This window comes from Genypterus blacodes, unplaced genomic scaffold (genome assembly GCF_046128005.1).
Source record: "Genypterus blacodes isolate CSIRO-AG114 ecotype Tasmania unplaced genomic scaffold, CSIRO-AGI_Gbla_v1 ptg000032l_1, whole genome shotgun sequence".
NCBI classification, from domain to species: domain Eukaryota; kingdom Metazoa; phylum Chordata; class Actinopteri; order Ophidiiformes; family Ophidiidae; genus Genypterus; species Genypterus blacodes.
The window spans coordinates 2,701,177-2,714,307 of NW_027466845.1; positions in this window are offsets into that span (position 1 = coordinate 2,701,177).

The following is a 13,131-nucleotide window of genomic DNA, read 5'->3' on the forward strand; positions in this document are numbered from 1 at the left end:
GTTGTTTGTTGTTTTGTTTGTTTGCATGAGTACAGAGCCAATTTTGATTAAACCTTTTATAAAACTGCCACAGATCAATGTGGAGGTTTGGATCAGACACTTTTTAATGATTGTTGATTGAGAGAAAAGGAATATTTATCCCAAAGATAAATTGAAGAACTACTGTTTCTTTTGCTAAAATAAATCTGGATATTACTTTCTTCAGTATCAAACTCATGCCTATTTAATGTTTCTGCTCCATGGGTTGCATGTTATTGTGATATCATTTTGACAATTGATAACTTGTGAATTGCTAGCACATACTGTGTAATTATTGTTTTTACATAACAGAAGTGGAAACAAACAAACAAACCAAAGCAATCAGTGAATACAAAGAAAGAAACAATTAAAACCTAAGGTTGAAGGAAACTGCGATCAGGATCCTGGCTGTGTAAGCCAATCAGGATGCTGCTACTCAGTAAAAACAGTTTCTCCAGATCCGCATGGCTTCTTTTCATGTAGCTCCATTTAACGCTGTGATGTAGGTCCCCCATTTTGATAAATCAAATAACATCCACTCTATTGCAAGGTTACAGTTAATACTAAAGCATTGGGAGATTTACAGCATTCACTTACTCTGAGCTCCATCTCTCCATCTACAAATCAGCCAACTAACAAACAGCGGACATATTCTTGAAATTGTAATTGTGTCGAACACTTCCTGCCTGCACAAAGACCACAAACTGTCACAGGGAAAGAAAGAAAGTCGTGTGTGAGCAGCCTGGTGAACTGCAGCAGCCTCCTCTTATTCTGCCTCATCTCTCTGAGCACCGTATACAAAGGAGCAGCCTTAACTGCATTGGAACAAGCAGATGTCCTGTTTATGTTTATGTTGATTTGGTTTTGTTGATGGGTGGGTTAGAGAGAGGCTCTTCATAACAAGAACGAGTCATTAAGAATCTTTTTTTACTCGATTTTCCTACTGCGGATGCCAGAAGCAGTTATTTTTGTGAATATATTTAATGGACTGATATTGTGAGTCATGTTGGCAGATATTACTCGAGTCAACACTTAGAACAACACAGGACTTTTGCAACATAGAGACTGAAAACATTGTGCAGTAAGACATGCTGCAGCCATCAGTTGATGCTTTTACAACATTCCCTGGGAATTGAGATAACATCTGCTGAAGGATCCAATTGCTTTTCCATTCGGTTTTGGTTTTTCTGCACTATACTCAGCAGTGATCTCCCATTCCCAGTCATGAAGACATCTTGGAGTCTGCTGATATCAATAAGAACCCAACCAAATGACATTTTCCCCCAAAGACTTGGCAGATTGCTTTTCACTACTCATCACCAATGTGCAGCTGGAGCAGAATCACATTGTTTCATGCCGTGTCACCTTTTACTTACTTCATTCTTACACCAAAATGTATTTTTATGATGGAATAATGTCTTGGAGATAAGGAGAATACATTTTGTCAGCCTTCTGGAAGTGTTTTTGGGGCTTGTCAGTTCTACAAAGTAGTAGTAGTAGTAGTAGTAGTAGTAGTAGTAGTAGTAGTAGTAGGGGTATCATGGTTGTTGACTGATTCATGAATCTATGAATGCATGTTTACGTTGCATACATATGATGAATCTGTTTTTGATGTAGTTTACAAGTGTCACCGTATGACCTACATATGTAGGAACACAGGCAGGGTCAGGTTCAGTCTGGTTCTTATAGGGCCTGTGTGAACCATATGAACACACCAGAGGAGCTCTTTGGCCCAGTTAACAGTGTGCATCCTTTTATATAGATATCAGGAGGAGCATCTGTGAACACATTCCATGCAGCTGTGAATGCAGCTCATCATCTGGGTGCAACATTGACTGGCGGGAGTTGACAGGTTCCTGGCACGGCGGCTGTGCGCTTGGATGACGGCGGTGCCATCGTTTACAGGCTCAGCTCCAGGAGAATGAAGTCTGTCCTTACTCATGCGGTCGCACACTGAGCGAAGAGGAGCAGACAAATTCAATTACAATTGTGTACAAGTGTTAAAGCATGGACAACAAATAATGACAGACACAAATGTTTAAGGTAAAGAGCAGACATACTGTGTTATAGTGGAGCTTGTCTTAGTAAGTATTAAGCTTTCTTCCTGTTTGCTGTGTTTTTTAGCAACCCAAAGCGGTATTTACACCACATGGGGCCAGACAAATGTCCACACACGAGGACAACGGGTTTAAGTAAATAATAATGATGATTGGGGTATAGGGAAGAAAAAATGTAATGTCCACATATGAGGACGTTCGGTCTCAGGAGCCTGAAATGACAAATTCAATGAAACGTAAAATTGTAGGGGAAAAAAGCTTTCTGCTCCCCATCAAATAATCCAGGCTGGATTCTTCATGGCAGCGACAAATCCAATGTGCTGCCTTGAGTCATGAATGATTGATCATTTTAAGGATCGAATAACCAGTTAAACCAACAAGCCCTGGCTACTAAAGACCACTGGTACGTTTTTGATACTGATCTGGATTAATAGAGCGCAGAGACTTTCTTTTCCATCCATTTTGGTGTGTGTGTCACGGGTAAACAGATTCGAAGGTTACATAATGTGTCGTGGCCTGACAGGCTGCCAGGTAGAATTGCCAGACAGACATAAAATTGAGCCCAATAAATAACTAAAACTTCCATGTTTCTGTCAGGCAACTTTCTCCAAGAGTTTTATTTACTTCACTGCTACGTGGCTTAAACGTGTCAGTCATTAGATCTTCGACAAAATTAATGTTTTGTAAGTGACTTTGTTTTTCCTTGATGGATGCCCAGTATTGACTTTCACCAGGAGCAACTTCAACAGGCAGGCTGTAATTCTAAAAGCCCTAATTCTCACTCATTGCGGCAACGTAAGCTTATCATCCTTGACACATGTGATCCTATGACTAAACCCAGGGTGAATGTTTCCAGAGAGGGATATCATGATGTTACGTAATTGTTCATCCACTGAAACGATCCAGGAGGAGATTATAGTTCAATTCTGGTGACGGGAGGACATTTCATTTTTATCTTTTAAAGCTGACATGTTTTATCTTGCTCGCACAGTTGGTACCTGTCGATACACATAAGAGGACACTCGAAATTTGTAGCAATAAGAATTAATGACAGATGAAAAAAATGTCAATCTAAAGTAGGAGAAACTGTGAATCTACATCTGTGAGGCAGTGGCTCAGTGGGTAGTGCTTCCGCTTGGGAACCCGAGGGTCGCCGGTTTGAGCCCCTGCCGAGGTGCCCCTGAGCAAGGCACCGAACCCCTGCTCCCCCCTCTGCGAAGGGTGGTAATGTAATGTAAGTCGCTTTGGATAAAAGCGTCTGCCAAATGATCGTAATGGATGGATGGATCCAGGAGAACGGTCCAATCTCTGATAATAAGCCTGGAAGAACATCTATTCTACTCTCTAAACTTTTATTAACACTGCTTCGTCCTCTTTGTTGCCGTTCAGCCATTCATTCTATTACATTTATTGCTCTAAGCTTGGAATGTTGAGCCCAATTCACTTCTATTCACTTGTTAAAGGAGGATTTAGGGATTTCGCCTTCATAGGAGTTATACAGGAATGATTTTATGGAGAGAGAAAGAAACAGCTGCCAAAAGTGAAACAGTGAAATACGATGAAGCTGCTTAATTTCATTAGGATTGTTGACATATTTAACCTTAACAAACTAACCACAATGCATTTGGCCCCAGTCTTTGTGCTTCAACTTCTGCCACAACACCTCTGTGCCGTCTGCTGCTGTGGGCAATGAGGGTCAACCTCATGTCAAACTGTAGTCATCCATGTGTGTGTTCATACCTTCTGCCCGGTCACCGTCTAGCTGTGTGTGTAGCCATTTTGAACAGCCAACATTTTTAAAGATTCAAATAAAAACGTCTAAATATACGGACGGACACATTCTATTAAGTTTGCCATGAATTGTAATAGTAGTACTGTATTCCAGGAGTGTGTCAGTCATCTTGCTTTGGTGTTTTTCAACCAACTAGTAGCCACAAATTGATTAATGCGCCTTTAAATATAGAATTCTATTTGGTCTACCAACTGTTAGTACATAAATGTAAATCGTACCACAAGAGACATTCAATATTTGAGGACTCCCTGCCTATATGTTGCATACTGAGTCAGTTCAGAAAGCTTTCTTTCATTTGCAGACTTCTGGATTCAATATTCATCTCCTGGGAGGAGCCAGAAGACGGTGACTTTTTTATCACTGCAGGCCCAAATACTGATGGACTGGCTTCAGTGCAGATCATTACGTAAACACAATAAACTGAGCACATGTGGATAATATCGTGAGTACAATAAATAAACGGCATGAGACCTTTTATCCCTCCAGAAATCTCCCTGGTTACCAACCTTCATATCAGGGTTTGTGTGATATAGTGTCAGAAATAAAACAGGGAATTCAGCGAGCTACTGCAATATGGAAGTCCTAACTGAGTTTTAGGAACAAGTCATTCCTGAAATCCAGTCCTTTCAATATGTCTTAGACTCTTAACACATCTTTAGAATCGCCCTGAACAGTTAGAGACGTATTCTGCCCCTTCCAGTGTTTTTCAGAACAATACAACCGCAATGTTTCCATGGAAGTGTCAGGTAGGATGATTAAAGAGCTTACAGGCTTTAGGAAAGGCTTAGGTGGAGAAACGGGCATGTTTACCCTGAGATGGAGCCATGGATACATGCATAAATCTAATATTTCCTCCTTTTTCTTCAAATTGTTATATCCAACTCAAGTCTTCCATGTCTTCACTTTAACATTTCCTGCTTTATATCACTTCATACATCACTCATTTACGTGCTGAGCTTGTATGTTGTATTTTAACATTACGGGCCACAAACGTTATGACTTTATGACACAACATTTGACCGCCAGCAGCTGCAGTCGCATTTTTTTCCCAATTTCCATGACTTGCTCAGAGCACAAAGGGGAGCGGCGACACTCAGCAACTTCCTGAGCAGTTGATCCAATACAGGCAGGTGGATATAAGAGATTTGGAAATGTTCACAGGGAAAATCCAGGGGGAAATTAAAATGGCGCTGTAAGAACTCTAAGTTCCAATGTTTGAGTGAAAAATATGCTAATTCCCAACACGTTTAAACTCCTTTAACCTGTTGAGCATCGCTGTGTTGTGTACTGTACAGCGTGGCTGACCTACTTACTCGCAAACAGCCCCTTTCCGTGCAGATGAAAGGTCGCCCGAGGCTACAAAAGTCAAATCACTCTTGTGTGATGCAATTGATCATCTTGGGGCTGAACTCTTCTCAGTACCTGAGCCAACCCCAACGCTGTGAAGCGCATCGCTCTCTGCATGAGCCAAAGTTTGCAGGACAACGTCAACGACACAACGAAGTCTGGAACAGTCTCAGCACAGAAAGGTCGATCAATCTGAAGGTCATAAATTTCAGTGTTAGTGTTGGATTGAAATGAGCCAAAGGTAGAGCCAGGTGAGTTCATGGTAGTGTTTCGTAGTACAGTTATTTAAGGTGTTTCCATGAACAATTCCCTTAACCATGACTTAAGATAGAGCCCAGAACGACGTTAAAGGGAAAGTCCTGTTCCTCTGCAGCCTCACAGTGTCAGACATACTTTAGTTTTACTGGATATTTACTTGAGTGACACTTAAAAGCAAGAAAAGCTAATGTGCCTGAGCCCACTGAGTGCATTAATGAGACTATATAAGCAGAGGCCCGTGCTCTGGTTTGGCATCGTCGCTTCAATTCATGACTCATCCACTTGGAAAACATCACATATCTGCCAAAGGAGGAGATTCAGAAAAGCATACAAATGTTTACCGACTTCCAAATGGTGTAAAATCATCTGTTACAGCAGTGAGTGACCACAACTCTTTAACTTTTACAACCTTCCCATTTTATGAATGTGAGCAAAATTCCAGTAAATGAAGTTACGGCTGTAAATTAAACCACGGTAGTTAAAGGGGTTATTTTAAAAAGTACCCAATTAATGGAAATAATTACTACATGCATTTCCATTGTTGTCACGTATTTTCATTGGACTTTAGGTGTTGGCTGTTTTTAATGAGAGTGGATCTGTGAATGATGCAGAGCCAGGATTGTTGAAGTGATGCTACTCTGGAGGCAGGAGTGCCTTGCCTCATCATTAAGCAATTAGCATCAAAGCAATTCACTCTTCATGATGAACACAAGCCTTTTGTTTGTGTATCTGTCGGTCAGGGGAACAACATTTCTCCAATATTCGCTCAGCTGGTGACCGGGAACATTCCCACATAGCCGGGGTTCCCTGAGATTTCCTGTGCCAGCTCTCCTTTCCACCGCTTCCTCCCTGGGAGCCGGTATTGGCGTACGTTGGTCTGAGGCTTGGCTCAGTTCTGTTTCTGTCAGTTCAGCACATGTAATTCAGATTAACACACAGCTCCATCTGGCTCTCAAACGCAAACAATGTCTTAGTCACTGAATCATACATAGCTTCTATTTCGCAACAGATTTGTATAAGTCAATACCTGAACTGGAAGAGAGAATTGAGGAGCGAGGAGGAGTTTGTTGCATGGTTGCAACATGACAGGTGGTGTCGGCAGGGTTACGCCTGCTTTACCCTCAACGACCTCACACCCTCGTCAACAAGTCCATCAGTCATTTTTATGTTGTGCATGAAACAATCCTGCAGAGCATCGTTTGGAGTTCTACTAACTAAACTCAACTATGTTACAGAGAAATGTTTATTAATTGCTGTACAAAACATTGAGAATGTTCCATGTGATGCAACACTGCAGCCATAAAAAGAGTTTGGTGCATTTGTGATGTTTTGAGTCATTTATAGGGAAATGTTGGGACATAACTTTGGCCAAAAACAATAACAAAGGTATGTGAGTGTAGTGGATGTGTTTTCTGTGTAATATGAATAATATGATGATGATGTAATTAATATCAGGAGACATGAATGCATTTTTATGGTCAAAACATTGTTGAGCCCAGGATTCAGTCCCTCACCACAACGACTCGTCATGTTACTCAGAAATTCTTATTAGATTTCTAAACGTCAATTTTCTCCAACCTTGGATGTATGAGTGAAGCCTTGTGATGAAACAATACAGCCCAGCCGCTCTGGCTGTATGATGAATTCCCCTATGTGTGCCGGCACGCTGATCGTGCCTCCATTCTCTGGTACATCCACACTCAGAGACGAGGCCAACAGGGCTGTAAGTTACTGATGTGTTGAGGCAAGTGAGGACTTTGTGAGTTTGATTGGCTTCCTGCCTTTATCATGCGTTAACGTCAAGCTGCATCTGATTTAGCTTTGAGATTAATTCAGTGTCAAACCCGGAATATGGACTCAGCGAGTGCAGACGGACTATGACATGAGTCAAATGTATCTTCTAGCTCTCTACAGTCATCAAAGCAGTGATATCACTGTTAATTTCACGCCACATAGGTTAATTATGGTCCATGACATGTTGTCAGAGCTGAATTATAACTCCATTATCTTTGCTTTCTCAGGGATTCATGCATCTTTGCCTCTCAGGAATGCCTGGACCCATTGCCTCCGTTTTTTAATTATTCCACTTCAGGGCGCTCAATGTTTTCCACATTGGATTTAAGGGGCACACAGGCTCTACACAGTGCTAAGAAAAATATCTTTACTTTATATAATCAATACATTTACTGATAGAGCTGCAAACATCAACACAGAATGCAAGCAAATCATTTTCCTGAGCTTCTTAATCTGTTGGATCTGCTATGGTCTTGATGTTGTGTACTTCAATATGTTTGGCCTTCCACCCGCTATTCCCTGCCAAAGCTATTTTACTATCTTGGGAAACTATACAAGTGGTGTTTACGCGTCTCAGAGGATTTTCCATAACTGTCGTTGTCATTAGTAGAGCTCATCCACTTATGTGTCCATGTGGCCATTAGGCTCAGGGCTTCATATTCAAAATGTAAACATTGTAGGACCTCAGTCATGTACGGGAATCTGCTTCACGATAAGCAACAAAACATGACCTGACAAGCGCTCAGTTCAGCGGGACACAGAAATCCATCCATACAGTGATGACTGCAGACACTTCTTCTGTTTCCTTTGGGTAATATGTTTCATCCTCTGGCGATTGGAGCAGAGCCAATACACTTGTTTTCTCAAGTTTCCCATTACAGTGGAAAACGCCCGCACAGGCTACAGAGTGAGCACAAGTGGAGGAAAAGCCTTTAATGGAGTAAATATAAACTAATCTTGATGGATAAGTACTTCGTAAGTACAAGCAGGATGATCGTCTGTGTCTGAATCTCAAGCAGCTACGTTTCATGCATGCAGCGGTTCACCAGCTGAGCCGTGCACACTCACAGATGACATCTCTACACCCTGAAATAGAAGTGAAGTGAAACAAGGAAGTATCAGGCACAGTGGAGTTTGTCCGTTTGGATTTTGGAGCTTTACGTTGCAGAAGTTCAGTATCTTACCAAGTCCGGGCAAATAACCTCCATTTATGGGAAACATACCTTAGTTTAGGGCAAATGACGTCTGCTTGTCTCTGTCGTTTCCCCTTCAGGCAGAGTGCTGGTGCATCCAGAGGTGTCAGATTGATGGGAAGACTCACTGTAGCCTGTGGTTACATCTTTCTTTAACGGCAGGCGGATTTATTGAAGTTTTTGTTTTTCTAATAGACAAGCTCTCAAAGGTAATCATGTTGTGCCTCATCTCTCCTACTATACCACTGGTTCACATTAGTTGTACCTCACTCCATATTTAGCACATTTTCAGCCCAGACGTTGTATTAAAACTGGGGACAGAGAGATTATTTTTCCAAATAATTCTTGCCTTGTTTCACCTCCAGAACGAACGCTGGAGACTCGCCTCCTTCTTTTGGAGTCAGAAGAGACACGATCTCTCCGTCCATAAATCACAGAGCAGAGATAGCTCTGCTGCAGACTGGGATGTGTGTGTGTGTGTGTGTGTGTGTGTGTGTGTGTGTGTGTGTGTGTGTGTGTGTGTGTGTGTGTGTGTGTGTGTGTGTTACCTCACACACCAGCAAAAAAAATGTCTCAACATATTTTCTCATCGGCCTCTGGCAAATTCTAAGGGCAATGTGAGACACGAAACATGAAACACAACAGTATAGGCATATGTATATGTTTTGTGTTTGAGTTGTATGACAAACGGAGCTGACAGTTCCCATGGCAGTACATATTTTGGGATGAAGGATGAGTCCTCAAATTTCCCCCAAACACCTTTGGAAACATGTCTGTAAACTAGAGGATCAAAAGTGTTTGGCAATGGATCCAATAAGACTGGAAAACTCCAGGATCATCGTTTTCCTTTGTATTTATGCCTCTCATGCTGTAATTATTATAAATATGATGTATCATTTACAATAGAAAGTCTTTGTCTCCATTTAGTTAATGAGGAAAGCAAATGTGTAGAAAGTCAACAGAACTTGTTTTATGAAAGAACAGTGAGTGTATTTGTATTCTCTGTGCTGTGACCGTGTGAGCTCCGGTTCATTCAGCCTGCTGGCTCCTTACGTGAAGCCAAAACAGAATTTATGGCGTCGGAACATAAAACATATTGCAGCAAATACATCATCTGTGTATCGTGGCGACGCTAACTTTACTATATTGTGACCTGAGAAGCAGGGTCGAGAGGAAAATATGACTTTCTGTAACATCCCCATGTTTATCATTAACTCTGTCTGGTCATGTGGGTTTGATTAGACAGTGTTTGGTTTTGGACCAGATCTTTGAGAAATAACAAAATGTGGGACACGGGACGAAGATGTCTCAGAACACACAAAAGGTTTTAACAGGTTTAAAGAAACATAAGATACATTTTCACAGCATTTGTTCAATTATACAAACGTATACAAAATTCAACAAGTCCAACAGTTTCCCCTTAATTAAGACAATTTGTAATTTTTAAGACTTTATCCATTTACTGCTGGAATATTTCTTATTAGTGAGATTTTGCTGTAATGATGAACAATGTAACTGTTTTCAGCAGAGAATGAATGATCATCAAAGAGCCTTACAATCATGTAGATAAGTTGTTATCTTAATAGCCTTTTTAATCGCCTTGTCCAAGGAGCTATTATTATTATTATTACTGCCCGTATTAATCACCTTAGTGCTGCAGCTCATGCAAAGACCAAATCCTGTATGTTTTAATTTGAAATAGTTACTTTAAAAACTATAGTTTGCATTAATCCATAGCTGCAGAAGAGATTTCACTTAAATAACTTCACTGTTGTTGTTCAGTTAAATTCTTTAGTATGGAAAACGTGTGCATTGTCTAATCTCCACGTGAAATCATGAGGAAAACTAATGAAGTTCACCATAAAGTTTCATTCTCAACGCTCCATTTGCTTCATCACTAATCTGTTTCCATAGAGTGTTTTGAAAACGTGCAAGGAAGAAAGCAGCTTGTGTTTGTGCACACACACACACACGCAGTAGCTGGTTTTAAGAGGAGTGTTAAGTACCTGAGGACAACTCAGGTACAAGTTACTGCAGTTCCTCCCTTTATACTCTGGCCTTTCAGTATTTCCTCTCCTGCTTTCAAACGCATACCAACACACAGAGCCATCATTTTTGACCTTCACTTTCATAAATTGAGTGTGTGACACATCCGTAACAAACACACAGAAACAACACACAAACACAGGGGTTGATGACGTCTCAGCTCGACTCATCAAGATGTTATCAAGGACTGTAATATGTGTTTGTATTTCAAATGTTAGTGCAATATGTGATAAATAATCCACCTCACACACTTGATTCGTCCCCTCAGACTCTCACCGGCTTTCAAAATCAAAAGCAAATTTGAAGGGGATTATGTTGAAAACTTGTTTAAAAAAACTGAGTTAGATCCTACAATGCTAGGTTTAGGATTTAGGATTTAACAGTCATATTCCCACAACATAAAGGGCCATAAAGATATAAATAGTTCCTCAGCTGAATAATGAAATCCAGTACAAAGCACACACAATAAATGAATGAACAAACAAGTCGATCCAGCATGGCTCTATGATCTGTGACTGTGCTGCTGGTTTGTGGTGTTGGCTGTGGAGGCTCCAGGTCAGGCGGAGGGGCGTTTGAATGGAGCAGTTTATGAGCTTCTTTAAAGCATTTTATGGATATGTTTAAGTTAAAATGGGCCAGTAAAGTTGCACTACATACTAACAATTTCTGAAGTACACACTTGGAGTTTCATTGCAGCTCGACTCCGCTTTCAATTACTGAATTCCTCCATTAATGGTCAAACATTTACAATTGTTTGTATTAATGTGGCATTTCTGCAACAAACCAGAGCAGAAAACATTAAAGAACCACCAGAGAATTCAGTTTATTTTGTTTAAATGTTGGGATGTAGATGAGCAGATGCATGAAGATAGATTAAACCAATTATGGTTGTGTTTTGCGTCTTATTTCTCCTTCTCTAAGCACATTCATTTTATCTCCATGTTGACTGTGTTATCACTGTGCTCCCTGCAATAATTGGTAAAAGACTAACATGAGCACATTCCGAGTCAGGAATGCTAACAGGCTGCTGCTTTACATTAGAAAAATAAATCATATTGTGGCATTTTTTTTCATTCTACGACATCACAGTACTGCTCTGACTTTTAACGCGCAATATAATTGGAACTCGGCGGGACTTGGAACATTTTGGAGTTCAGTGTGTAAGGACAGCAGTGAAGGGAAAAGGTTGAGGACACTCGTGATGTGAGTTTAGTAGCCGGGGAGGAAAAAGGCTTTTATTTTGATGTCCTTTGGCAAAAAAAGTTGTTATGAATGAGCAACATCTGACTGAAATGTTTGAAAGCAGTCAACTTTCCAAAATGGTAAAGGACACACATGATGCACACATGTGGACTGGACATGTTTTTCAATAGCTTACTTAATTCATAGACATTTCTTGTTTTGAGCTCAACAAGGATCAAACACAGTAAAAAATAAAACTTGCACCAAGTTTCAGCTGAAAAAGAGGAAACAAGATAGTAATGTAATGCGCCTTGGAAAATGTTAGAGACTCAAACAAACAACCACGCGTGAAAAGCATAAAGACACACATGGAGCAGAGCAACGGTGGAAAAGATGAGAGACACACTCTAAAGATTATTCTGTACATGTGTGTGAAGGGAAACACCAAGGTGAGAGCAGCAATGATTCCAAGATGATGTACGTGTGTAACGCTTATACATGTTTACTCAATTTGACTACACATTTGCCTCATTCAGGCTAACTGTGGGGGAACAGGATATAGATCATTAGACATTAGCATGAGTCTCATATTGTGTTGCCTCACCACATTATGATGAGTGTGTCCAGCCTGCTCTCTGTGCAGACAATCTGATGTCTCACAGCATCTATCTGCACTCACTGGCAGCTGGCTGAATGATAAACCAGGGACACTAAATATGATGACAAAGAGGCTTCTTACTTACAGATGGAAGTTGATTCATACTGCCGACTTTAAATACATATGGCCATTTCTCTTTACCATCCACAGACTGATAACAGGCTATTTAATGGGCTTTAGTGGCCATTTATACAATCCTGTAGGCCTAATCTCTCCCATGCTTCCATAAAATGCTTTATAAAAATATTCGATGACCTGAAACCACAATTTTATAAACCACACAATTGTTCTGTTCCATGTCTCATTAAATGTTCTATTAACATGGCAGTTGGCGCCCTCTGCAGTCTTATAGGTGAGACAATGTGATCCTCATACATCACTATCATGTATATGTAGTATTCATAAATAGATGAGGTTGTTTCTTGCCTCTTTGTAAATTTGGCACAATGCAATACAAGCCACAACAATGCAGAGGCCAGAGTTTGTGTAAAATGAGGAAGATAAACAACGTAATTATGCAGCGTTTCACTCTAACAACCACGCTTCCTCCACGTCTAGTTTTTCCATCAGTGTGGTGCTGAAAAAGCAAAGTTGATCTGCAGCTGTTTATAATACAGCGTCATGCTGTCTTTCTACAGATGTTTTGAAGCAAACCACTATGTCTTTGTCAAATGAGTAACATTTTTTCCTCTTCGTCAACACCCTGGTGATTTGCGGTCTCGGCGAATCCAAACAAGTTTTAATCTGATTATAGATCTCAGATGCTGTGAGTTCCGTCATTTGCAC